General features: G+C 42.2%; 1 protein-coding gene and 1 pseudogene across 1 annotated transcript in view; one reads left to right on the top strand and one right to left on the bottom strand.

Annotated features, from left to right (window-relative positions):
* SH3BGR (SH3 domain binding glutamate rich protein) overlaps positions 1-21496 on the top strand; it is a 108019-nt gene that overhangs the window by 38717 nt on the left and 47806 nt on the right. The gene's annotated exons all lie outside the window — the stretch shown is intronic.
* On the bottom strand, positions 6237-7558 carry LOC119509661 (annotated as a pseudogene).

Genomic DNA, 21496 nt, shown 5'->3' with positions numbered 1-21496 from the left:
TCTTCAGTTAGGTCATTTCTAGTGTATAGGAACATCACTGACTTATGTGCAAGTATCCTGCCACTTTGCTGAATTTGTTAATTAGCTCAAATAGTTATGTCGTCTATTTCTCAGGGTTTTCCAAATATAAGATGATATCATCTGCAAATAATGACAGTTTTACTTCTTCCTTTCCAATTTGGATGCCTTTTATTTCTTTGTCTTGCCAGATGGCTCTGGTTAGAACTTCTAGCACAATGTTGAATAATAGTGGTGACAGCAGGCATCCTTGTCTCATTCCTGATCTTAGAGGGAAGGCTTTCAGTCTCTCACCATTGAGTACTAGGGTGACTGTGGATTTTTCATATTTGCACTTTATCATTGAGGAAATTTCCTTCAATTTGTACCTTTTGAAGTGTTTTTATCAAAAAAGGATGCTGAATTTTGTCGGGTGCTTTTTCAGCATCTATTGAGATGATCATTTGATTTTTCCCTTTTGATTTGTTAATGTGTCGTATTGCACTGATTGATTTTCTTATGCTGAACCACCTTTACATGCCTGGGATGAACCCCCCTTGGTCATGGTGAATGGTTTTTTAAATGTGTCTTTTGATTAGATTTGCAATATTTTGTTGAGAATTTTTGCAATTTGGCCTGTACAGATTAACCCATACTTTTCCTTTCTTGTAGCATCTTTATTTGGTTTTGAGTAGGAATCATGTTAGTTCTTTTTGGAAAGTTTGGTAGAATTCCCCTGTGAAGCCATCTGGCCCTGGGCTTTTATTTGTAGGAAACTTTTTTGATGACTGATTGGATCCCTTTACTTCTGATTGGTTTGTTGAGGTCTTCTATTTCTTCTCTGGTTAGTCTAGGCTTTTCATTGTTTACAGGAAATTGTCCATTTCCTCCCAATTGTCTTGTTTGTTGCTGTACAGTTGTTCATTGTATCTTCTTACAATTTTTAGAATTTCTTCAGGATCTGCAGTAATGTCCCCCCCCACCTCATTTATTATTTTATTTATTTGGGTCTTCTCTCTTTTTGACTTTGTTAGTCTAGCTGAGGGTTTGTCAATCTTGTTGATCTTCTCAAAGAACCAGCTTTTGGTTTTATTTATTCCCTCTATTGTTTTTTTGTTCTGTATATCATTTATTTCTGCTTTAATTCTTGTTATTTCTTTTCTTCTACATGCTTTAGGATTAGCTTGCTGATTGTTTTCTAGCTTCTTCAGTTCCACTAGTTCTTTGATTTTAGCTCTTTCTTCCTTTTTAATGTATGCATTTAGAGCTATAAATCTCCCCCTCAATACTGTCTTGGCTGCATCCCGTAAGTTTTGACATGTTGTGCTCTCATTTTCATTTGTCTCTAGCTATTCAGCAATTTCTCTTGCAATTTCTTCTTTGAACCTCTGATTGTTCAGGAGTGTGTTGTTTAACCTCCAGATATTTGTGAATGTTTTAGATCTTTGATGGTTATTGACTTCTAGTTGCATTCCATTGTGCTCAAAGAATGTACTTTGAATAAGTTCAATCTTTTTAAAACATATTGAAGCTTTTTTTATGCTCTAGCGTATGGCCTATCCTGGGGAAAGTTCAAAGAGCACTAGAGAAGAATGTATATTCTGGTAATTTGGAATGTAATACTCTATATATGTCTGTCACGTCTAATTCATTTATCACATTGTTTAGGTTCTCAGTTTCTCTATTGGTCTTCTGTTTGGGTGACCTATCTATAGGAGAGAGTGATGTATTGAAGTCTTCCATTATTATTGTGGAAACATCTATTGTTTCCTTCAGTTTTGACAATGTTTGTCTCATGTACTTTGGAGCACCGTGATGTGTGCATAAACATTTATGATTGTTATTTCTTCTTGTTGAATTGTCCCTTTTATTAGTATATAAGAGTTCTTCTTTGTCTCTTATGACATCTTTGCATTTAAAGTCTATCATATCTGAGATTAATATTGCTACCCCTACTTTCTTTTGGCTGTAGCTTGTATGGAATATTTTTTCCATCCTTTTGCTTTCAATCTCTTTGTGGCACTGGGTCTGAGTCTCTTGTAAACAGCATTTTGATGGTTCATATTTTTTAATCCATTTTGTCAATCTATATCTTTTAATTGGGAAGTTTATTCCATTCACATTCAGTGTTATTACTGTGATGGCAGTCCTTGAGTCAGCTATCTTATCCTTTGGTTTTTAGTTGTCAGATCTATTTTTCCCCCTCTCTCTTTATTTCCTTTAAGTTATCCTTACTAAGATTCTTCAGTTCTGTGCCCTTTTCCAGGCCTCTCTCTCCTGTCTCTTTTTCTCTTTAGTATTTCTTGTAAGGCAGGTCTCTTGTTAACAAATTCTTTCAGCATTTGTTTGTCTGTGAAAATTTTAAGCTCTCCCTCAATTTTGAAGGAGAACTTTGCTGGATAAAGAATTCTTGGCTAGCAAATTTTCTCTTTCAAAATTTTAAATATGTCTCACCACTGCCTTCTCGCCTACATGGTGTCTGCTGAGTAGTCAGTACTTAGTCTTAAGTTATTTCCCTTGTATGTGGTGAATTACTTCTCTCTTGCTGCTTTCATAACTTTCTCCTTCTCTTTAGCATTTGACAGTCTGATCAGAATATGTCTTGGAGTGTGTTTATTTGAATTTATTCTATTTGGAGTTCATTGGGAATCTTTGATTTGCATAGCTATGTCATTTAGAAGGGTTGGGAAGCTTTTCCCAACAATGTCGTCGAATACTCTTCTAGCCCTTTACTCTTCTCTTCACCTCTGGAACACCAATAATTCTTATATTTTTTTGCATCATGTTGTCCATCATTTCCCTGAGATCCATTTCAAATTTTTCAATTTTTTCACCATTCTTTTTTTTGTGCTTTTGTATTCTATCATTCTGTCCTCGAGTTCACTAATTCCTTCCTTTGCCTCTTTGAATCTGTTATGTGTCTCAACAATATTTTTAATTTGATTAACAGTATCTTTTATTTCCATAAGATCCACTAATTTTTTTATTTACTCTTGAAAATTCTTCTTTATGCACTTCTTGGATCTTCTTGATGTCCTTTATATCCTAGGCCATAACACTGATGTTTTTGTGTTCTTCTTTGATTAATTGCTTCAAGTTCTGTGCCTCTTATGGCTTTTTAGTTTGGATGTTTGGGTTATCCATATCTTCTGCTTTCTTCATATGCTTTGTAATTTTCTGTTGTTTATGGCCTCTTCATATTTGCTTATCTTTGCAGGACTATTTGAACATTCATCCATAATATGGCAGAACTACAGCTTGGTGGAGTGCACTTTCTCTGACCTACCAGCACATGGTGCTCTTGAGCCACCTCTTATCCTCAAGCCAGTTCACCCCCACCTTCATCTGTGCACTGAGTGGGGGCCCAAACCATGTGGATGTCTAATCAATGCACCAATTTTCCCCGTGCACTGGGGACTGCCAGCCCTGTGGGTGGGGGGCCTGCCTTGTGCATTTTTCAGGGAGTCTGCTCCAGGACACAGTGGTCCTGGCCATTTCCAGGGCTGCGGGTGGAGTACTCTGGGGCTACAGAGCTACATGCCTCACCTTCCAGCTCAAATGCCCCACAGAGGCTCTCTGCTGTGGGCCCATGAGTCCCTGGGGTTGGGGGAGGGCTCCTGGAACTCCCTCTAGGCTGTGCACACCACAGGCTTCTGTGGAGGAAGAGTGGATGCCATCACAAGCCCACCAGATCCCAAATTCCCTCAAGGAAGCTCCAGCCCGCTGGGCTGTGAAGGGTCATCTTCCAGCCCAGCGCAAAGATGGCTGCATGGGGCGTGGAAAGCTGCCGCCTTCCACACTCATCTGCCTGTTCCAACACCCAGTCCACAGCACGGGGGCTCTTAGCTGCAGGTTTGTGAAGGGTTATCACCTGAGCCAAGTGCTGAGGAGGGTGCCTGGGGTGTGGACGGCTGCTCCCTTCTGTGCTCATCAGCCGGCTCCAAACATCCATTCCCCCATGGCATTTTCTCTCCTCTTTTCATGAAAAAAATATTGAAAAGAAAAAAAATTATTTTTCATATTATAAATATATATATACATATATATACCTCTTGCATTTTCATATGTAGGCAATGATTCAATACAAATAGATTATTTAATACAAATAAATTATTCAATACAAATAAGAAAGATTCCTACAAAACCAGGTAAATTAGTGCAGGTTTTTGTGGTGTTTCTTTTTTTAAATAAAATTGAAGCAAGATGCTTAGATTTGAGACAAGACTGACTGACCTGGGCCCATGACCCCAGCCCTGGAGTCAGGTTCCTGAGCACATTTTTCTTTGTATTTCAAAAGACACTAAGGGCCTGGTCTCCCCCTTTCCCTATACGTGAGAGACAGGAAGGCCTGGGTGTGGGTGTGCGTGAGGGTGGGAGGGGGGTCTGGAAGCGGGGTAAGGCAGCATCCTGACTTTCCCGGGGAGCAGCTAGCTGCAGGCCTGTCACCTGAGTGGGGGCTGAGGGTGAAGGAAAGGGTGGGCCCCCCTGACAAGTCGGGGACAGATGGGGCTGGGCTGAGAGGCCAGGGCAGTGCCCTGGCTGGGGGAGGCAGAGCTGGTGCCCCTCGCAGGGAGGAGACTGGCAGTGTCTCTCTTAGCCAGATCCACTGCCACGGCAGTTGCCCACCTGGAGTTGCCAGGAAGGGAGGGTGGGATGGGGTGGAGTACCAGGGGCTTTGGTCCTTTCAGGTGAGGGAGACCCCACCTGCCAAAGCATCATGGCACAGAAGCTGGCCCACCGGGATCAGACAAACCTCTCTTCTGGCAGAGAAGGGGAGTGAGTGTGCTCCTATAATCTCCATAATCCATCATCTGGGTCAGCCAAGGGCCTGTCCAACCCGGCCTGACCGGGAGACCCCTCCTCACAGCATCACGGCCCAGTGGGGTTGGGTCAGGGCAGAGAGAGGGGATGACGAGAGGTTCCAAGAAGTTCTCAGATAGGTAGGGGCGTGCATGTACTAAAACGGAACACCTACAACCAAGAGACCAACAGTCTCAGTTCAAGGCTCAGGCAGCCCCCTAGAGGCCATCACCCTGCCTCCCTGCCCCTCCCGCCCCAGCCCCCAAGGTGCTTTGGTGAGCAGATCCGCATCTTGGGGTCAAAGCCCAGAGACTTCTCCTAGGCGTCAGAGGCTTGAGTATTTTCTCTGCTGCTCTGAACTAACCTATTTTTTTTTTTTTTCCTGGTCACAAACAAACCAAAGTGCAGATGGCTCCGTAGTCTGGAAACCAGTTTCTTCTACGAGTATCTTAGGTTCAGCCGCAGTCTCACCCCACTGTCTGTACCGCCCCACAAAAGGACTTAGAACCCACTCCCTGCCCGCCCCTCAACTTCACACATAAATAAGTACTTGCCGTAACCCACAGACACACCCAGAGGGGTGGTTTCCCATGGCTTGGAATCCTTTAAAACAGATGGCAAACCACGTGTGCACATGCATACACACACCCCCCCCACCTCCCCACCCACAGCCCTGGGCCCAGGGGAGAAGGGGCTGCGTGGGAGGGGCCACATGTGGAACCCATGGCTGGGCGTGGCTCTCTCCAGGCCCTGATGGATGGTCTGGGCCAGGTGGGGTGGAGAGGTGGGACCAGAGGCCAGAGATGAAAGGGATTCACCTAGACAAAGTGCCCACCTCCCTGCAGTCACGGACATCAGCTCCAGGCGAGGGTGGCCCAGGCCTGAGAGGAGTGGGGCAGGGGTCAGGCCTGTTTGGGTGGCAGGGCTGGGGAAGGCCTGCTGAGGCTGGATGGCTTGGGGGCCCAGGAGGGGCAGGCCCCAGCTGCAGCTCTTCCTTCCCTGTGGGCTTGGCCACACCAGTCCTAAACTAGGCGCTTGGAGGAGGAGGGGAGGGAGGAGGGAGAAGGGAAAGAGACAGCAGGGAGCAGCAGTTATACAGCTGGACCATTTAAGCCCAGGAAGCCACTAATTAAAGATGTTACATAGAAAACTATATGTAAAATAAAAAAGAAATATAAAACCCCAAACAACCAGATAAATCAGAGGCAGGCAGGAAAGCAGAAGGGGGTTGAGTTAAAACACCAGTATATGCTTCAAGATCCCCTCCCACTCCAAGCCTTAGCTGGATCTTTTTTCTAGAAGTGAGAGTGAGAAGACTGGAAACTTTTTTTGTATATTTTTCTTTTGCTCTTTTTTTTTGGGTGTGTGTGTGTGTGGCTTTCCTTTCCTTTGTCTTTTCTATGGTCCTGGGGGCTCCCGGCCCCGTGGGTGGGGGGTGGTCAGTTGCCCAGCACCCGGGGCCGGAACGGCTGGCTGGGGTCCTCCGTGGTGCTCAGGTCGTAGCTGAGTCCTTCCACGAAGGGCGTCTTCTCCGGGAAGAGGCTGTTGGCGTCACCTCTGAATACCTGGGCCATGGAGAGCTGCTGCTGCGGCTGCTGCAGGCGCCTGCCCCACTATCCCCAAAGGGGGTCGTGGCCCCTGCCCTGGCCATCAGCCCCATCCAAGAAGAGGCTGGGCGAGCCGCGGCCCTTTACAGGAGCTCCTTGGCGCTGGGTGAGAGCTGGGATCGAGGGGCTGGGCTGGCCCAGAGAGTGCAAAGACGAAGAGAGGCTCTGGTGCTTCAGCAGGTTGCTGCGGAGGTGGTGGCTGTGGGCCCCTCCCCCCACCGGTACCCACCCCCCCCAGCCCCCCCTCGCAGCCCCCCCACCCTTCTCCCTCTCCGTGGCAGCAAAGGAGGCGGCGGTAAGGGTGATGGGCCGGGCAGAGCGGGCGCTGAAGGTGGGGCCTGGGGAGCTGTACTTGGGCGTCAGGACTGAGGCTGCCCTCGTCTCCTCGCCCGGCTCTGGGGAGCCACAGCCCTCGCTGTCAGCCTTTCCCAGCGCCCTCCTCCCCAGTCTGGTGCGACCCCTCGAAGGGGCCAATCCACGAGGGCCGCCCCTGCCCCTGCCAGGCCGCTCTGGGCCGCCAGCTCCACCCGGGGGCCACGTCCCCAGCGTGGGCGCAGCGGGAGCCCCCGCCCTTCAGCGGCTTGCCAGGGCACCAGGGCCTTCTGTCTCTTTTTCAAGAGCCGCTCTAGCTCCTCCCCAAACCCGTCTGCCCGGCGCCGGGGCAGCGGGTCCTACGAGCAGGAGGCGATGAAGTGCAGGGCGCGGGGTCCTCGGGCCGCGGGGTCCCCTCCCGCCTGGGCCGAGAATAGCGCAGGGCGCGGGCGCAGGCGGTGACGGGCGGCCTGGGGTCTCCGCGGGGTCTCCTCCACGGTGCTCCTGGGCTCGGGGCGGGGGTCGCTTTCTCTTCCTTCCTGGGCGCCGCGGGCGGAGGGCTGTGTGTCCTTTTCCTGGTTCAGGGTTGGGGGCGACTGAGGGGGTGGTGGGCTGCGGCTCTCAGTAATTCGGCGGTGGGGGCGGGGGTGGGGACAGAGGGCGGGCGGGTCCCAGGGTGGCTCGCGTGGTGGGGATGGCGGCTGACCCCGCGTCTCTCCGCCGCCGACGAACCGCACCTTCCCGCGCCGGGACCCCGAGTCCCGAAATAACCTTTGAGGTCTGTTGGTGCGAAGGTTGACACGTGCAGGTCTTGCACTAATTCTGTCTCCAAATGGTAACATATAGATCAATCAGTTGGTTAATGTTCTATGGGGCAAGATCCCTCCCTTTTAAAGAAATAGCTTTCTGAGTTTGGTCAGCTGAAATATAACCTATTTATTTTATGTACTATAGTAACACTTTTTTAAAAGAGTGCTATAGAGTACCGCATGCAATTTAGTCTTTTTTATTTGGTATAGGAGTTTGTTGACTGAGTCATGTTAGTTTAGCTGCTACATTTAAGAGAGAGTGCCTTAGTGTGCAGGTACACTCACCTGTGTCCTGCAAGATGAGAAGGGGAGATGGAGGAAAGAGGAAGAGCAACTACAAGGACCTGACGCAGGAAAGAGCTCAGAGAGTTCTGAAAAAATGTCCTGAGGCCCACTTTGCAGGGAGTGGGGGAAGGCTGGGGTGGGGCAGGGGAGGGGGGCCTGGCTCATAGGCTGTACGATTGCTCTGGATTCTATCTTAATTGCAGAAGAGTAAAACCATCTCCTTTCCTTTTTTAAAAACTCATTTTGAAAAGAAGATATACTAATGGCTGACAAGCTTATGCAAAGAAGCTCAGTAATAATACTATTAGGGAAATGCAAATCAAAACCCCAGTAAGATACCACTTCACACCCTCTAAGATGGCTATTAACAAGAATGGAAAATAACAAGTGTTGGAGAGGATCCAGAGAAATTGGAACTCTAGTGTAATGTTGGTGGGAAGGTAAAATGGAGCAGCCACTGTGGCATGCAGTATGGTAGCTCCTCAAAAGGTTAAATATAGAATTACCATATGGCCCCAAAATTCCACTTCTAGGTATAGACCTAAAGAAAGTGAAAACAGGGTCTCAAACAGATACGTGTACATCAATGTTTATAGCAGCATTCACAATAGCCAAAAGATGGAAACAACCCAAGGGGTGCATCCACAAATGAATGGAAAAACAAAATGTGACACATATGCAAAATGGAATATTATTTGGTCATAAGGAAGAATGAAGTTTGGAGACAAACTGCAACATAGAAGGACCTTGCAAACATGCTCAGTAAAGCACGTAATATTGGATGATGTCACTTGTAAGAGATGACTAGGAACAACAGATTAGCAAAGACAGAAGGTAGATTAGAGGTTATGAAGGGATGAGGGAGGAGAGGGCAAGAAGGAGTGTATGATTGGTGGATATGGAGTTCTGTGTAAATAAAATGAATTTGAAAAAACCCTCATCTTTGCTATTGTAGGATGAATCAGTTAAAGGGGGTGCAGTTTATTATAGCAATACAGATGAGAAATGATAGTGGCTCTCTAAGGAGGCCTGGTGGCAAGAAGGAGAAATTATGCATAGACATCATTGTGGGGGAATTTTCCCGAGAAGGGGAGGGAAAAATGTCAGACACCATTGTTGTTGAATGTGTCCTACCCATTCCCCACCATAGGACATTTTGGGAGAGCCTCTTCTTGGGTTCCTGCTTGCTGCCAGCTCCCTGGCTTCCTCTCTCTCCACCCTGCTCCACCTTCTAAACAGTTCTCCCATCCCTTTTCTTAACCCAAATTCACAGCTCCCCTACTCCGACTACTTCCCAATCTCCCCCTGCCAGACCCCAGACCAGAGGGTGACAGGACGTGGGGAAGGAGGGGAAAGTGTAACTGACAGCCAGTGGCCATGTGGTGGGTTCCTAAACAAAGGGACTTTTCTATAACTGATCTATAATAATCTGGCAAAACTTGGGGTTTTCCTTTAATTTTTCAGAATCACAGTAAACAGGGGAGTGAGAGGTAGTAGAAAATATGTATTCCCTCCCTAATCATCTCAGGAATCATGTTTTTCCTCATTTCCTTCCTTTGCAATGTTCTTTCTTTTTTTCCTTCATTCCTTTTGTTTGTTTGTAAAACTAGGATTTTTTTTTATGTAGTTATAGCCTTCATAATGTTCATTTAAACTTTTATATGATATGCTGTCAAATTAATGTATCATAATTGCCTCATTCCTTTATTTTTTTACTTTTTATTGTATCATAAACTTTTTAATGCTGTTATAGTCTCATAATCATCATTTAAATAGCTCATATTATATTCTATCAAATTGATGTAACATAATTTTGTTTACTATGCTTATATTTTTGAACATTTGGCTGTTCACAACTTTTTATTACAAATAACTGCAGTTGTTATTGCCATGGAAGAGTGTTCTTTCTTTTGGAGTATGTCCTTAGGCTAAATTCCCAGTAGCACTTTTATTGAGATAAAAGTGCATGAATATTTTAAGGGGTATGAAACGTTACCAGATCGCTCTCCAAGAAGATGATAACATTTATCCTGCCGCACCACAGCATGCCAATTTCACTGTGTTTTCCAGTGCCAAACAAGCTTAATCTCCTTGACCTTAGGACCATTAGAGTCTATTTCTCAAGTTTGTTTCTGATTGTATTGTGCTATCAAGAGGGAATGTGGTGTGATGAATTTCTGTCTTAAGTGCATCTTTGTAACCCAATGCGTGGTTCATTTCTCTATGAAAATGCTGTTTTAGAATACTAAAAAATTAAATGTTATCAAGTTAATACATGTATATTATTGTAAAGGTCCTACCCAAGGGATTCTGATGCATGGCAAAAATGAAACAAAAGATACACAAATGTGCAGAACAGCATTATTCTTAGTAGCCCCGAAGTGGAAACTACCCAATGTCCATTGATTGATGAATGGATAAATAAAATGTGGTATCCGTATAATAGAATATTATTCTGCCACGAAAAGGAAAGAAGGACTGATCTGTGCACAACATGAATGAACCTTGAAAACATTACGTGGGTGCAAGAAGTCAGTCACAAATGACTACATACTATATGATTCCATTCATAAAAAGCCTAAGAGACAGGCGAGTCTATAGAGACAGAAGGTAAATTAGTGGTTGCCTAGGGCTGGGGGGTGATGGTGGGATTGGGGGATGACAACTAAGGGGAGCTGGTTTTCTTTGGGTGGGGGAGGGGAGATGTAATTGTTCTGGAAGTAGTTAGTGGTGTGGTTGCATAACTCTGAATACACTAAAATCCACTGAATTATACTCTTTAAATAGATGAATTGTCTGGTGTGTGAATTTTATCTTGATAAAGTTGTTTTTTTTAAAATGAGACAACAAAAAAATTAAGCAAAATGTTTCATTTCAATGTCCATATGGAAACTGCCATATGGAAAGAACTTAATTGAAGAATAGGGGACTACACTTCCTTTGCAAGAGGACTGTGGCCATCAGAAATGACTGGCAGCTAGTTAGTCGTGGGAAATTGATAAGATATTTATTTGCCTTGGCTTTCTCCTGCAACCCCAGTGACATGACAGTAAAGACAAAAGAAAGGGATAAGCCTACAAAGGACAAAGAGAACAGGTGAAGAGGTCACCACATAAAAAGAATGTACACAAAATTTTGAAGGCAACAAAGGGAATAGTTGAGTAAGAGTTGATTTAACCAGAGAACAGCTGAAACTGAATTGCTTACAAAGAGAAATGTGGGGAGAGAAGAATCAAATTCAGATTCCCTCCTGATCCCTGCATGGCGGATGGCTGCATCCTGCCCCCTAAGCAGGTTTGGTATCTGCAGAAGTCAAAACAGAGGGAATCTGGTTTCCAAGACAGGAGGCCACCGAGGTGAGGAACCAAACTGAGAACAGGGGATACATGAGAAGCCCACATGCTGAAAGGGAAGACTCTCTAAGCCCCGATCCTCACTTGCTCCCAGAACACCGGTGACCAGACTTATTCCCACTTAGAACCATCATCATTACCTGGGATGAGTCGTCTCTGAAGCACTCACCCAACCAGTAGGAAAAGCCCACAGACGCTGATGGTTCAGGGTTCCTAACAATGGCCAAGGGTTCACTTTAATTGTCCCACAGTGTTGCCACCACATGAAGAACCTCACCCTGGGTTCAGAACTTCCATTCAACTTCTTAATGCCTCTTTCACAAATACAGATACACAGACAAGGGTCTTCAATCATCCCAGAAAAACATCGTGCATAAAAACAACAAGGAGAGCAAACAAAGGGAAGGGACACTTAGAGAAAACAGGAAATGCAGAGAGTTGAAGAAAATGTAGATAATGTAAAAAGCAAACTATATTTAATAAACTCAGTTAAGAAAAATAATAAACCTATATAACAAGATTAGGAAGCTATTTAACAGAGGAACATCCAGAGGAAAAAAAGAACTCTTGAGAAGTAAACATATGATAGGAAAAAATGAAAACAAATACCGATAGAAGGAAGAGAAGATAGAAAGATAAAGTTGAGGAAATATTCCAGTAAGTACAACAAAAAGATAAAAACATGGAAAGTAAGTGAGTAGTGGCAAGAAAATTGGAGAATCAGTCTAGGAGGTCCAACATTCAAGTAAGAGAGAGTCTAAACAGAAAAGAGAAAAGAAAATAAAATGGAAATATATTATCATAGAAATAGTGCTCCCATTTTCTGGCCCTTCCAGATAAAAAGGGCCCACCAAGTGCCCAACACACATAGTGAAAAGCAGATCTGTACCAGCTTCTCCATAACGCAACTTCAAAACAGAAAAGAGGATCCTAGAATCTCCCAGAAATGGGAAGCACAAAAAGAGGCCCATACAAAGGATGAGGAAAGAGATTGGCATCCCGTTTCTCCGCAGCAGCCCTGGAAGCTAGGAAAATATGGAGCAACATCTTACAGTTCTGAGACAAAATAATATCCAACCTAGAATTCTGTACCTACAGCAAAGTGTAGAAATCAGGGGGGAAATGAGATGTTTTCTGACAGACAAGGTTTGAGGCAAGGGCCTAGTGGTTTTTTGCAATAATCGCACGACCAATGTTGAGGAAAATTCTGTAAAGGGAAACATTCTAATAGTGAAATCAAGAATTTCAAATAATCTCCGAGGAATCAGGAGTTGTGGGAGGGGATTTGTGAGAAAGGAAGTGGGGATATAAAAGTATTGCAAAGATACTGTTTATGGCTGAGGGTTGGGGCAGGTTTGGAGAAACGGGAAATACAGGTGTTCTGAAGACCTCGTTCAGTGGGGGAAGGCAGGTAAGCTACCTTGATGGGGAATTATAAGTATTACGTACTTGTGATATGTTAACGGAGAACTGTAGTTGTAATGTTGACTGTTATGGATAGGAAGGTAAACATGGTGAAATAGAAAGGCATTACAGAAAGGGTAGGCTAACAGGGCAGGGGGCAGTTCTGGGGAAAACAACGAAGAGAAATTTAAGCCAGCAAAAGTAAGAAAAGGAAAAGCACAGGAGAGAAGACAGACGAGCTAGAATGAATTATTACAGTGTAAGGAACTAAACTAAGTACATTAGTTGTTCTAATACATTTTTGAAGAGGCTAAAATCTTGCCGAAAAAAGAAAAAAAAAATAACGATCGGTTTGAATTTTTGCATAGTTCTATCAACTGGTGAGAGAGCAATGTTTAAATCTGCAACTATGGTTGTGGAATTGTCCAGTCCTGTCTTTTAACGTATCAAGGTATGCTTCATGTATTCCAAAGCTCTGTGATTTCCTGATGGAAATGCCTTTATCATTATCTAATGTCTCTTGAAATCTCTGGTAATACTCCTGGTCTTGAAAATTATGTTACATGACCTTAATGAAGTTACTCCAGCCTTCTTATGATTATTGTCTGAATGGTATGCCTTTCAATCATCCATTTACTTTCAACCTATCTGCATCTTTATAGTTTTATAGTGTCTCTTGGAGACAGCATAAAACGAGACTGTCCGTTTTTTATTCAGTTTGATACTCTCCATCATCAGTTGACTTTTTAGCCCATTAACATTGAAGTAATCACTGGTATAGTTCTGTTTAGATTTACCATTTTATTATTTGTTTTCCGTTTATATTTCTGTGTTCACTCCCTTTATTTTCCTTCTTTTGGGTTGTTTGAATATATAATTTATCTGTTGGCATTTTAGCAATACCTCTCTGCATTACTTTTAAAGTAGTTGCACCATATGTTGTACTGTATATTCCTAAAATTTCACAGCCTAGCTAAAGTTAATATGAGAACATTTTATGTAATATGTAGGAACACTGCAACCGTATACTGGTATACCTCAGAGATATTGTGGATTCGGTGCCAGGCCACTGCAATAAAGTAAGTATCACAATAAAACGAGTCACACAATATTTTGGGTGCATATAAAGATTATGCTAACACCGTGTAGTCTATTAATTATGTAATGGCCTTATGTCTAAAAAAGGCAATGTAAATACCTTAATTAAAAAATACTTTATTGCAAAAAAGTGCTAACCATCATCTGAGTCTTCAGCATGTCATAATATTTTTGCTGGTGAAGGAAGGACTTCTCTCAGTGCTGATGGCTGCAGACTGATCTGGGTGGTGGTTGGAAGGTTGGGGTGACTGTGGCAATTTTGCCATATCGGCTGACTCTTCCTTTCACAAAAGATTTCCCTGTAACATGTGGTACTATTTGATAGCATTTTACTCACAGTAGAACTTGTTTCAAAATTGGAGCCAATCCTCTCAAACCCTGCTGGTGCTCTATCAACTAAGTTGATGTAATATTCTAAATCCTTTGTTGTCATTTCAACAATGTTCACAGCATCTTCACCAGGAGTAGATTCTATCTCAAGAAACCACTTTCTTTGCTCATCCATAAGAAGCAATTCCTCATGCATTAGTTTTATGTTCAGATTGCAGCAATTCAGTTACATCTTCAGGCTCCTCTTCTAATTCTTGTTCTCTTGCTATTTCCTCCACATTTGCAGTTACTTCCTCCACTGAAGTCTTAAACCCCTCAAAGTCATCCACAAGAGTTGGAGTCAGTTTCTTCCAAACTCCTGTGAATGTTGATATTTTGACCTTCTCTCATGAATCATGAATGTTCTTGATAGTATTTAGAATGGTCAATCCTTTCCAGAAAGTTTTGAATTGACTTTTCACAGATTCATCAGAGGAGTCACTATCTATGGCAGCTATAGCCTTACAAAACATATTTCATGAATAATAAGACTTGAAAGTAAAATGACTCCTTGATTCATGGATTGCAGAATGAATGCATGTTGTCAGCAGGCATGAAAACAACATTCATATCGTTGTACATCTCCATCAGAGCTCTTGGGTGACCAGGTGCAATGTCAATGAGCCATCATATTTTGAAAGAAATCTTTTTTTCTTAGCAGTAGGTCTCAACAGTGGGCTTAAAATATTCGGTAAATCATGTTGTAAACAGTTGTGCTATCATCCAGGCTTTGTTCTATTCTTTTATAGAGCACAGGAAGAGTAGATTTAACATAATTCTTATGGGCCCTGGGATTTTCAGAATGGTAAGTGAGCATTGGCTTCAACTTAAAGTAACCAGCTACATTACCCCTAACAAGTGAATCAGCCTGTCCTTTGAAACTTTGAAGCCAGGCCTTGACTTCTCCTTTCTAGCTATGAGAGTTCTAGATGGCATCTTCTTCCAGTATAAGGCTGTTTTGTCTACATTGAAAATCTGTTGTTTAGTGTAGTCACCTTCATCAATGATCTTAGGTAGATCTTCTTGATAACTTGCTGTAGCTTCTACATCAGCACTTGCTGCTTCACCTTGCACTTTTATGTTATGGAGACAGCTTCTTTCCTTAAATTTCATGAACCACCCTCTGCTAGCTTCAAGCTTTTCTTCTGCAGCTTCCTCACCTCCCTCAGCCTTCACAGAATTGAAGGGAGTAGGACCTTACTCTGTTTCAGGCTTTGGCGTAAGAGAATGTTGTGGCTGGTTTGACATTCTATCCAGACTGTATCAGCAGGCAGGCTGTTTACGTTCTTATCATTTGTGTGTTCACTGGAGTAGCACTTCTATTTTCCCTCAAGAACTTTTCCTTTGCAATTGCAACTCAGCTAATCATTTGGTGCAGGAGGCCTGGCTTTTGGCCTGTCTTAGCTTTCGACATGCCTTCCTCACTAAGCGTAATCATTTTTAGCTTTTGATTTCAAGTGAGAGACGTGGGAGTCTCCCCTTCACTTGAAAACTTAGAGGCCATGGTAGGGTGGCTGGCCTGATTTCAGTATTGTGTGTGTCAGGGAAGAGGGCGGCCCAAGGAGAGGAAGAGAGATGGGGAATGGCTGGTCGTTGGAGCAGTCAGAACACCCACATTTATCGATTAAGGCTGCCATCTTACATAGGCACGGTTTGTGGCACCGCAAAACAATGACAACAGTAACATTGAAGATCACTGATCACAGATCACCATAACAGATATAATAAAAGTGAAAAAGTCTGAAATACAGCGAGAATTACCAAAATGTGACAGAGAGACATGAAGTGAGCATGCGCTGTTGGAAAAATGGTGATGACAGACTTGCTTGATGGAGGGTTTGCCACAAACCTTCGATAGGTTAAAAAAAAAAAAAATTGTGAGGTGCAATAAAATGCCTGTATGTGAATTTACTGCCCCCCTTTATGCTATCCTTATCATATGTATTACATCTACAAGCATCATCAATTCCACTTTATATTATAATTTTTGCATTCAACAGTCCTGTGTTTTTAAAAACAAGAGGAAAAAGAATCTTTTATATTTAGCCAGGAATTTTTCACTTCTGATGCTCTTCATTCTTTCTGAAGAATCAGGAAAGTGCCTTTTTCCTTCAGCCTGAAGACTTCCTTAGCTCTTTAGCATTGTTTTATAGTAGAGGTTTGCTGGCAATGAGTTCTTTTAGCTTCCTTTTATCTGACAATGGCTTTATTTTGCTTTCAATTTTGAAGATGTTTTCACTGGATATAGACTTCTTAGTTGACAGTTCTTTTTTTTTTTTTTGAACTTTCCTTTCAAACCTTTAAATACTTGCTGTTTCCTGGCCTCAATAGTTACTGATGAGATGGGGATAATTTGAATCCTTGTTCCCACTACGTGATAATGTCATTTTTCTCTAGTTGCTTTCAAGATTTTCTCTCTACTTTTGGTTTTCAGCCATTTGACTATGATATTCCTAGACATAATTTTCTTTGTATTTATCTTTATTGGTGATGGCTGAGAGTCTTGAATCTGTAAATAAATGTCTTTCACTAAATTTAGTAACTTTTCAGTTATTAAATCTTCATATATTATTTCTGTCCCATTCACTCTTGCTTTCCCTTCTAACACTCTAATCTTAAAGCTTTTGCTATTATTCCACAGATCCCTGAGGCTTTGTTGGATTTTAAGAAGAGATTGAGCTATATGTTATATATGAGAGCACACACACACACGAAATGATAAAAGGAAAAATTGAAATAAATGGATGGGAAAATAGCAGGCAAATACAAACAAAAATAAAGCCGGAGTGACATTACTAATATCTGGTCCTCAAATTTCTATTTCTGTCTTTACATTTACTTCTTGTTCCTTTGTCATCTCCATTCTGCATTAACCCAATCTAGTAAATTTTAAATTTCAGATATTTTTCCAAGTCTAGAATGTGCCATTTGTTTGATTTTTATCCAGATACTTTAAGTATTTTGGACTGTGTCCTGGGCATAGTCAATGTTGCCCAGTGGAGACTGTATTTAGTCACACTTCTCCAAAAAATGTTGATTTTGGGGAGATTTGTTTCATCAGATAATTATGACTGGACTTGAACTGCAAACTCTGTCTGAAGCAGCAGCTCAAATCTCAGTTTGGTGTTTTTTTTTCTTTTAGCTGAAATCAGTCCCGTGCATGCATGGTTCAGGATTCAGCAATGGATTTTGAACAGAATTTACAAACAGGATTTGGGGCTCCCCTTCATGGCTCTCTCCTGTCCAAGATTCTGTCTGCATTTTCCATTGTCTGTGGATACCTTAGATTCTGTTTTCTGATTCTTAAGTCCCCAAACTGGTTTTCTCTTGTAATTTTATTCCCCTGACAAGGAATAACTATCTCTCAGCCTTAAAGCCCCAACTTGGGTAACTAACCCTGCACCATTTCATCTTTTATGTGTAAACTCCCTCTTGAATCTGCTTGCTTCTGTTCATTCTCCTATGTTTTCAGGAGTTTTTCTTTATCCTTCATTTGTTTGTTTTGTCCAGAGTTTATGGTTGCTCTCTGTTAGAGGGTTGAGTCCAGCAGGCACTTAACTGGCCTTAGTGGAATCCATGTTTTCAGTGAGATTGGATTTTAAGAAGAGATTGAGCTATATATTATATATGAGAGCACACACACACATGAAATGATAAAAGGAAAAATTGAAATAAATGGATGGGAAAATAGCAGGCAAATACAAACAAAAATAAAGCCGGAGTGACATTACTAATATCAGAAAATGAGGAATTCAAGGCCAAATACATTAACTGGGTAAAAGATATATTATGTAATGAAATATGATAAAATCTGTGAAGGAAATATAACAGTCATAAATCATTAGGGATCATACTTTATGGCAATCAAATGCATAAATCAAGAAACTCCTAGAAATATGAGAACTTGTTAAAAAAACACCTTTCAATAAACATTTATGTTGTGCTTATTATATGCCAGGCACTATTCTAAGCACACACACAAATATAATCAACAAACTTAATAGCTGTGTATCGGATATACATGTACATACATGTAAATAGATATTAATGGAACACGTATTCTTCTCATACTTGTTAAACATCTTCAAAGCTGTCATGTTCTTGCTTACAGGGAAATCATTCATAAATTTAAAAAAAGGGTGATTTTACAGGCTACGTTCTTATCCCAAATATAGAATTAAAATCAGAAAGGAAAATATTACAAAAATTTAAGGACTAAATATGCAGTTTTTCAAAGAATCTTATATCCAAAGGAAAATAAAGGTGAAATTAGAAATTATCTAGAAATAAACAAAGGAGAGAATATTTCATACCCAAAGCCCAATATACAGTTAAAATTCTATTCAGAAGAAAATTGGTAACTTTATGTACTCTTTTTTTTTTTTTAACTTTCACCAAAAATACAAGAATCTTTGATTTTTTAATGGTACAATAGTAAATAAATGTACAAATACAGCTTTTATGAAATCTGATTAGGACTTTTTTTCAAAGAAAACTCTACAGCTAGCATCATACCTGAGGAAGACTGAAAGCTTTTGACCCAAAATCAAGAATGTGACATGGATGCCCACTCTTGCTCCACTTATACAAAGTGCACTGGAGACTCTAGCCCAAGCAATCAGGCAAGGAAAGGAAAATAAGCATCCACATTTGAAAGGAAGATGTGCAACCATCCCTATTTGTGGATGACATGGTTCTGTATATAGAAAATCCAACTTTTTGTACTCTTATAATTAAAAAAGAAAGATTAAAAACTAGTAAATGAAATATTTAGCTTAAAAAAGGAAAAGGAAAGCAAAATTAAAAAGTAGGGGGCAGAACCTAAGATGGCGGCTAGGAGAGACAGGGCAAAAAAACACCTCTGTGAAAAATACTTGATAAAAGCCAGAAAGTGACACAGAACACCAGTTCCAGCGATGCACCAGCTGCACAAGGTCTGCTAAATCCATAGGACCGTGCATTTTGTGAAACCGGGAGTCTGCATTCTGAAATGAGTAACTGAGCCTGCTGAATATCTGGCAGCAATGCTGAAGTGTGGGGAAACCATGGGTTGGCATTTGGAGGCAGACTAGTTCTTTTTTAAAAAACCCAAAGCAGCTGCAGATACAGCAGAGAGAACCACACAGTGAAGTGCAGCAGGAATGGACTGTGCAAACACCTCAATATCTGGCGTGGAAGACAGCCTTTTGTGCACCCGCTGCTAATTGTCTAAGAGCGAGGAAGGCAGAGGTTAACCAAAAGGGGAAAATAACCATGCCCCTTGCAGCCATCTTCCCGGTGGGCTGGGAATGCTCCTGCCTGGCACCGGTGCCACAGCCCAGAGCTGCACCAAAAAACCCAGTGTGACAGGAAGTGTTTCCAGCAACACGTGCACACGCCACAATATCGAGCATGGACGATAGCCTTTCGTGCACCCACAGCTAATTGTCCTGGAGCTGGGAAGGCAGAGCTGTGCAAAAAGGGGGAAATCAACATGCCCCATACAGTCATCCTTACAGCAGGTTAGGAACACACCTACACGGCCCAGCAGCCCAGAACTTCCCTTGAGGGACAGCGCACACTTGTGATGTGGCACAGCCTTCCCTAGCAGAGGCCCTGGAAGGGCACAGCTTGGAAGAGGGACCCACTCAGAAATCCCAGGGACCATATGCCAATACCAAGGACTTGTGGGTCAGTGGCAAAGACAGTCTGTGGTGAGACTGAAATGAAGGTTTAGACTCTTGCAACAGCCTTAAATCTCCAGGAACACCTGGGAGGTTTGATTATTAAAGCTGCCCTGCCACCCTAACCACTCAGGCACACGCCCCACATTCAGGGCGGCCAGCACCAACAACACACCCAAACTTGGTGCACAAATTGGACCCCACAAGAATCAGAGCCCCACACACCACAAAGACAAAGTTGGGGAGAACTGACTTGAGGGGAATAGGTGACTCGCAGACGCCATCTGCTGGTTAGAGAAAGTGTACGCCACCAAGCTGTACATCTGACAAATTAGAGATCAGTATTTTTAATATCCTGAAAGAAACCTATCCAGTAAAGCAAATGCCAAGATGCCGAAAACAGCAGAAAAATTTAAAGCATATGAAAAAACCAGACGATATGGAGAACCCAAACCCAAACACCCAAATCAAAAGATCAGAGGAGACACAGTACTTGGAGCAGTTAATCAAAGAACTAAAGACAAACAATGAAAGCATGACACAGGATATAAAGGACATGAAGAAGACCCTAGAAGAGCAGAAAGAAGAAATTGCAAGAGTAAATAATAAAATAGATGTTCTTATGGAAATAAAAGAAACAGGTGACCAAATTAAAAAGATTCTGGATACTCATAGTACAATACTAGAAGAAGTTGAACAATGAATCAGTGACCTTGAGGGCCACAGAACAGAAAATGAAAGAACAAAAGAAAGAATGGGGAAAAAAATAAAAAAAATCTAAATGGACCTCAGGGATATGATAAATAAAATAAAACATCCAAATATAAGACTCATTGGTGTCCCAGAAGGGGAAGAAAAGGGTAAAGGTCTAGAAAGAGTATTCAAAGAAATTGTTGGGGAAAACTTCCCAAACCTTCTACACAATATAAATACACAAAGCGTAAATGCCCAGCAAACTCCAGATAGAATAAATTCAAATAAACCCACTCCAAGACATATTCTGATCAGACTGTCAAATACTGAAGAGAAGGAGCAAGTTCTGAAAGCAGCAAAAGAAAAGCAATTCACCACATACAAAGGAAACAACATAAGAGTAAGTAGTGACTACTCAGCGGCCACCATGGAAGCGAGAAGGCAGTGGCATGACATATTTAAAATTCTGATAGAGAAAAACTTCCAACCAAGAATACTTTATCCAGAAAAACTCTCCTTCAAATTTGAGGGAGAGCTTAAATTTTTCACAGACAAACAAATGCTGAGAGATTTTGCTAATAAAAGACTTTCCCTACTTCAGATACTAAAGGGAGCCCTACCAACAGAGAAACAAAGGAAGGAGAGAGAGTTATGGAGAAAGGTTCAATACTAAAGAGGTTCAATATTGGTTCATTAAGGGATAGTAAGAGAGAGAGGGAAAAAATATATCTGACAAACATAAACCAAGGGATAGGATGGCTGATTCAAGAAATGCCTTCACAGAAATAACGTTGAATGTAAATGGATTAAACTCCCCAATTAAAAGATACAGACGAGGTGGGGCAAGATGGCAGATTGGTGAGCTGTATGTTTTAGTTACTTCTCCAGGAAAGTAGGTAGAAAGCCAGGAACTGCGTGGACTGGAAAACACAGAGCAATTTGACTTTGGTCATACTTCATACAACACTCATGAACACATCGAGCTGCTGAGATCAGCGAAATCTGTAAGTTTTTGTGGCCAGGGGACCTGCGCTCCTCTCTGCCAGGCTCAGTCCCGTGGGAGGAGGGGCCATCAGCGCTGGGAAGGAGAAGGGAGAACTGCAGTG

This window comes from Choloepus didactylus, chromosome 1 (genome assembly GCF_015220235.1).
Source record: "Choloepus didactylus isolate mChoDid1 chromosome 1, mChoDid1.pri, whole genome shotgun sequence".
Lineage (NCBI taxonomy): Eukaryota > Metazoa > Chordata > Mammalia > Pilosa > Megalonychidae > Choloepus > Choloepus didactylus.
Note: the sequence above shows the minus strand (reverse complement) of the source record. Positions and strands in the feature narration are given on the sequence as shown.